The sequence below is a fragment of the Tamandua tetradactyla genome, chromosome 26, assembly GCF_023851605.1.
Source record: "Tamandua tetradactyla isolate mTamTet1 chromosome 26, mTamTet1.pri, whole genome shotgun sequence".
Classification (NCBI taxonomy): domain Eukaryota; kingdom Metazoa; phylum Chordata; class Mammalia; order Pilosa; family Myrmecophagidae; genus Tamandua; species Tamandua tetradactyla.
The window spans coordinates 3,920,170-3,926,849 of NC_135352.1; the positions used below are offsets into that span (position 1 = coordinate 3,920,170).

Below are 6,680 nucleotides of genomic sequence, written 5' to 3' on the forward strand. Positions count from 1 at the left end.
CTGATTTTTATTCTAAAGTCATTTTTAACCCCATTACAATTTTCCATTTTTCTAATTGGATTTGAATTTGGTTAGAGTTTCTGAATTATTTACTGGAAACCTTATCTTAGTAAGATACAATTTTAATAACCAAAGATTTGAATAGTGATTTAATTTATTAAGAGAAAGGTATAGATATAAACTCCAAGTTATTCAAACTTTAATTTGCCATGTGTCCTCAATTTTACATTTGTATGCTCTAATGATCACACTTAACTGTTTCAATAAAACACTGCCATTGTTTTTGTAGTTAGATAATTCAGGAGTTTAGTATATAATGAATTTTTAATGTACTCTCATTGTCAATTCAAGGCAGAGCTTGACGGAAATTTAAGGGATCATTGACTCAGTTTTTTGCCTTTGGGCAATTCAATGAACTGATTGAAAACTATCCTCAGAAATTTCCCTGCCTTGACTAGGAAGCTTGATCATTGTCTCAGAGCTGGGAGTTAATTTAGGGTCTTTTGGCCTGAAAGTATGATGCAGGTTCTCATTCATTGACTGCTTTTACTTCCTAGGCCAAGAAAGTTTATGACATTATGAGCTATGTTTTAAATAAAAAGAATCTTAGACTTGTCATAAAGAGATCTGGATTCTAAATCCTCATCTGTGAGTTCTTAGCTGAGTGAGCTTGGGCGATATATCGTATCTCCCTTCTCTTGGCCTCAATTCTACATATTTAAGGAGAATGAATAAGAACATAAATTTTTTTTTCATTGCTTTCTCTGAACAAGGAAATATATTTTTATCTATGTTAAAAAATTGGTATTTTCAGAGACTTTTTAGAGGTAAGCCTTTCAATTCCTATTTAATCTATGGGGAAAAGGAGGCTCAGAAATATTATGTGACTTGTCATTCACCTTCCTTAAGAATCTTCCAATCCATTTTTAACAAAAGAGGTCACATGTTGGGGCATTATTTTCTCCAAGGAGCTTTACTGACACATTTGGGACTGTTGGTTACCACTAGTTGCTGCATTAAAAGTGCAACTCATGGTACAAAATTTTCATGCTACCTCATTTCCATTTCTATCTCTCGTCTCTTTTCCCCTCCCCCACTTCAACCTTATAATTCATCATCATTACCAAACAGGTAATGAAAATAATTACCAAGGCTAGAGTTCTTGGTAGTAATTTGGTATCACAGGTAGGAAAATAATTTTGTAATTTAACCTATATTACCTTTAATAACTTCCAACCACATTAAAACTAAAAATCAAACTTTGTTACCTGATATAAATTCATATACTCTCCATTAACTCTTTAAATATTAATAGGTGATACAAAAGGCAAGTATTCCACAGTTAATTTAACTTTTACTTCTCTCCTCTTTCTTTTCTAGAATGTTGTAAAAACATAGATGGGATTAGAAATGGGAGAATATTACTTTAATGTTGTGATAAATAAAATAAATTTTCATTTTATTAGTTATATTTTATAAAAGGAAACTTACAAATCAAAGAGATTAAGAAACTGACTTAAATTCACACAGAGGTATGTGGTGGAGTCAGTGCTCAAGTCTACCAAACACATTTCACACTTTTAACTAGCATCAATGTTTTTCACACCTTTAGAAGAGATGTTCTTTGGAAGATTGTACTGAGAAGAAAATGAGGTTTCCTCACCCACAATTGAGAGTGAGTTGCAGTTTAACAAATTGACCCCATGCTTTGCTCTGGCACTCAGACATTCTGAGAAGGTCATTGGATGAAACTTTGGAACTGCATGTAGAGTAACAGTTTCTTTATAGCTGTTGATGCTGAAAGCACAACAATAGGGATTCTAACCTTTGGGGGTAATTACTATAAATATTCATACATTAAAAAGAGAAATATTTTACTCATGTTTTTTCAAAGAGAATTTGTAGGAACAGAACTTGCTTCAGATGCTTTCTCTCAAAGAAAGGAATAATTTCTTCTATATGGAAGTTTTCAGAATCTGAATTGACAAACTTTCCCTATTTTTATACCCCACCCGCTCCTGAATTTTAGATCCTGTTGTTTTTTCTAACACAGAGCTTCCTAGGAGGAACCATGTGAAGTTGGGCCACAAAGTCCTCTGTATCCATAAACTCCCCACTCGCCATAAACTTCCATGATAGAAAATACCACCAAATCACAAAGAAGCATAGTTTGCATGTTTTATTTGGACTTCATGATTCATATTCTAAGTAAATTAAAGGGAAAGATATGAAAAATACACTTATTGGAAGACATCTATTTGCTCTTGAGGTAAGTTTTTTAAATTTGCCTGAAATATTTTCTCCATGTGGCCTCCTTAAGACTGATTTGGTGTGTTCCATAATTAGTCTGTCTCCTGAAAAGAGATGGAGTTCCTGGAACACATTTCCAAAATAGAGTATTACAATAATCCAGAGTTCCCAAGCCTTCCTTGGCTTCAGAGTAAACTACTCTGTATCTCAAAACCTCTTGGCTCACAGAACAAGAGAGTAAATGCAACATGGTCCTGTGGCTAGCCCACAGTTTCTATTCCTGGGGATCCCCTCATATAGACAGTTTAAGTGAGTGGTGATGCTTCAGCAACAGTGTATAAGATCTGCTAAGTGAGAAAAACAAGTAAAATATTGGAAGGGAAAGCATGCATTGCTTCAAGTAAATATGTTGATGAAGAAAAAGTTTACTTCTCTTTGAAATCTATACTCAATATTTAACCAAAAATGATTGAGTTAAATTTGTGAGCAGATAGTGAGGAACCATGAAGATCAGGTCAAGAAATTTTATTTTGTTTGTTTTAAACAAGCAAAGACAGAAATTAAGGACATAAAGGTTGAAAACCAACATTTTAACACTGTATGATTTGTATCAGATGTAATAATGCCTCAGAGTTTTAACATTTAATTCAGCCATTATTTCTTAATACTTGTGGGCTATGCTATATTTCTGTATATAAATCTCCATCTACCCAATATGGAGGAAACTTTTTCTCTCCTTTAATATCCCTACTTTTTCCTTCTATCTGTCTTAACTATTTCAAATGGATCTGATTCCAACACTCTTTATTTATGCCCAAGTTTCAGTTTTATCCCAGAAAATTAACATCTACCTTTAACCCTATGCACCTATACAATGATGAAATTTATTAAAATGGCATTGAATCGAATGACAACTATAAATTATATATTATTTTTATACTATTACTTATAATCTATACAGATTTTCTGTTTTGTTAATTTTTTACCTGTATATTCTCTTGCAAAGTAGTGTGATAATTTGTCATATTTATTACTTATTATAATAAATTCTAAAACCAAATTGGAAGGCTATTATAATCATAGTTCCTAATAATTTTATAACCTTCATAACTTTTGCTTCAGTAATTCCATTGAAACATTTTTTATGCATTATTAAAAATACTGAAAATATCTACAAATGAGAAGAGATTCATTCATAAGTTTTTTATCAGTGAAAATTTGCAAATCCCCGGAATAATAAATACACAAATGGTAAAATTTGATGTTAATAATTTTTATATGTGAATTTAGAACTGTTAAAATACATAATTGCATAAGGATCTCTGTTAGTTACAAGGAAAAAGGCTTTTAACAATCCAGTATGAGAATCAAAATATACAGTAATTTTACAGGATGATTGCATTTATACAGGTATGTACATTTTAGAAGAAAAAATAAAGAATAACTGGATAAATATCTGCAGGGAAAATTCTGAAATACTCTTAAAATTATATATCAATTAAAACAAAAATGGGAAGAAAACAAAACCACTGAAAAATAGTATTAAGAAAATCATATGTGAGTGAAGACACTATTCAGGCCATATAAATATATAAAGTGATACACCTCGTTGGATCCTTAGGATGTGGAATGCAATATTAGGCATATAGCATGGTTAATGTTGATTTTATGTTAATGGTAATTTTCCTCACTAATTCCAAGCTCAATTATTTATTCAAATAACTCATATGTCCTAAATGACAATGAAGGTAAAATATCCACCATGAACAAAAAGTTGGAAAAATAATTTCTTCTCAAAGTTAAACCCAACCAAGACAATAAAAAGGTCAAGAATACTGGATGAAAGTAGGTGTACAAATCAAGAAATACTTTTCTCAATAGGAATCTCCAAACTGAATATTTTTGAATTATATAGCAACACTCTTTTTCAGTTACTGAGAGCAATATATATCACATACATAACATAAACATACTCATTCACCTAATAAATTTAAACATTTAAAAACACATAAATGACTTGTGTAACATAATACAAAGTCATCAATTATCAGATCTTGATAGAAAATACAATCAGTAGTATGCTTGTTTTCATTTCTCCCCTAAAATTCTTGGTTATACACTGGAATTTTCCATTGTTGAAGTTTGGGAATCAGTATTAAAAACACTCCCCATGTAATTATAATACACAAAAACCTTTTGGAACAACTGAGTTTTTTGCCCATCAATTAGAAGTAGAAAGTAGAAATTGAAAGTCTAAGTCCATTGCTCACCAAATCAACACTTTCTCAATTTTCTTTGCAGATAAACAATTTATCAGCTGTGTCATTTCCACATCTCCTGTGACTATGGACCTGAAGAACAATGTGAATTTCATTCTGTTTGGGTTAACACAGTATCTTCTAAAGGACAAAAAAGTTTTTGTGGTCTTCTTGTTTATCTACCTGGAAACTCTGTTGGCAAACTGACTTATTGTGATGACCATTAGAAATAGATGCCAGGGAACCCCAGGAATTTCTTCCTTTTCTACTTAAGCTTTGCTGATGGCTTTTTCTTCATAACCCCATTTCCAAGTTGATCACAGATGTCTGTATCTGAAAAGAAAGTCATCTCCTACTATTAGTGCATGACCCAGATTTTTACACTTCATTTCTTTAGGTACAGGGAGACCTTAGTGCTCATATAAACATCCTTGTATCACCATGTGGCCATTTGTAAGTTCCTGAAATACATAACCATCATGGGCAGACATTTCTGTGGTGTGTTGGTGAATCTGGCCTGGATTGTATGTCCATTCTTTAACACAGATTATTTTAGCTTTGAAATTACCATTCTGTGGCCCTAATATAAATTACTATTTCTCTGGTATGCAACTTATGTTGAACTTGTCTGCATGGACACATTTGTCATAAATCTACTTATAGTCTTTAATATTGGGGCTGTATTTATGGTGAGATTTATAAACCTGATCATTTCCTCTATTTTAATCTTATTTCTCTGAGTAACCTAAGTGCAAAGGGAAGGAAGAAAACCCTCTCCACCTGCAATTCCCACATAATCATGTTCACCTTGGCCAATCTGACAGATACCTTATAAATTAGGTGGGATGTTTGGGCTATGGCTACTTAAATCCATAACCAATAATACCACTTTTCCAAATTCTTTCTTCATTAAAAAAAATCATCTTGTAATTAGATTTCTTACAGTGATATACTTCCCTGTGTACAAAGGTAATGATCAATAACCAAGATAAAGGTTTTTGTCTTCTTGATTTAGATATTTCATAGCAATACAATTTATGTTCTGGTAAAGGTCCTGTTATCTAATGGGTTCTGGTAACAAAAGCCAGTCCATGAAGGAGTTGTGAGACTGAAAGGAAGATTGTTTTCATATACACCTGAGACTGGAATCTAAGTTGGAGGATTTATTTACATAATGTTCATATTCTTAACTGGAAAAGCTCTCAATATGCAGGGTTAATGAGACAGGAGCTTCTTGGTTTGGGTCTTTAACCATCAAAGAGACACTTTTCCTTCTCACAAGTGTACTAACACTCTTCTATGCTAAAGATTAACAATGCTGTATAGACAGAAGGGAAGATCAGAGGTTGAAAACAAAAAAGGAAGGAAGGAGAAATTGTGATCGAGCTAAGATGACAGAGGGAAGCTTTGCTCCAACCCTCTGCTGTGCCCACCTTAATTAAGAGCTCAGATCTTTGATGCCTTGAACACATATGTGTTTAGGACATCAAATTTTAGAGAAGTAGTTTCATTCCAGTTTTATCTTATTTATTATCAAATTCAAATGAAGAATTCTCATGACATTGCACATCACGTCTTTGATGATAGTTCTCAAATTTGTGTCACCACCCCAGAGTTTCAACCTAAATACCAGACCTGGTTTTTGTGCTATTTTGAAAGGATGTATGTCCCCCAGAAAAGCCATGTTTTAATCAAAATCCCATTTCATAAAGGCAAAATAATCCCTATTCAATACTATGTGTTTGAATCTGTAATTAGATCATCTCCCTCGAGATGTAACCCAATCAAGAGTGGTTGTTAAACTGGATTAGGGGAGATGTGTCTCCACCCATTTCAGTGTGTTTTGATTGGTTTGCTGGAACCCTATAAAAGAGGAAACATTTTGGAGAGAGAAGGAGATTTGGAGAGAGCAGAATGACATAGCCATGAGAAGCAGAGTCCATCAGGCAGTGACCTTTGGAAATGAAGAAGGAAAATGCCTCCTGGGGAGCTTCATGAAGAGAAAGCCAGGAAAGAAAGCTGATGATGCCATGTTTGCCACATGACTTTCCAGATGAGAGAGAAACCCTGACTGTGTTCACCATGTGCCCTTCTAGCCAAGACAGAAACCCTGACCCTGTTCACCATATACCTTCTCACTTGGGAAAGAGACCCTGAACTTCATTAGCCTTC

The 6,680-nt window shown here is 33.3% G+C and overlaps 1 long non-coding RNA gene across 1 annotated transcript; it reads left to right on the forward strand.

Annotated features, from left to right (window-relative positions):
- Window positions 1–661: 661 nt before the first annotated feature.
- LOC143669920 (uncharacterized) lies at window positions 662–4,986 on the forward strand. The gene is made up of 3 exons (XR_013169124.1): window positions 662–827; window positions 2,030–2,269; window positions 4,552–4,986. It is a non-coding gene; the product is annotated as an uncharacterized LOC143669920 (long non-coding RNA).
- The last annotated feature ends 1,694 nt before the right edge of the window (window positions 4,987–6,680 follow it).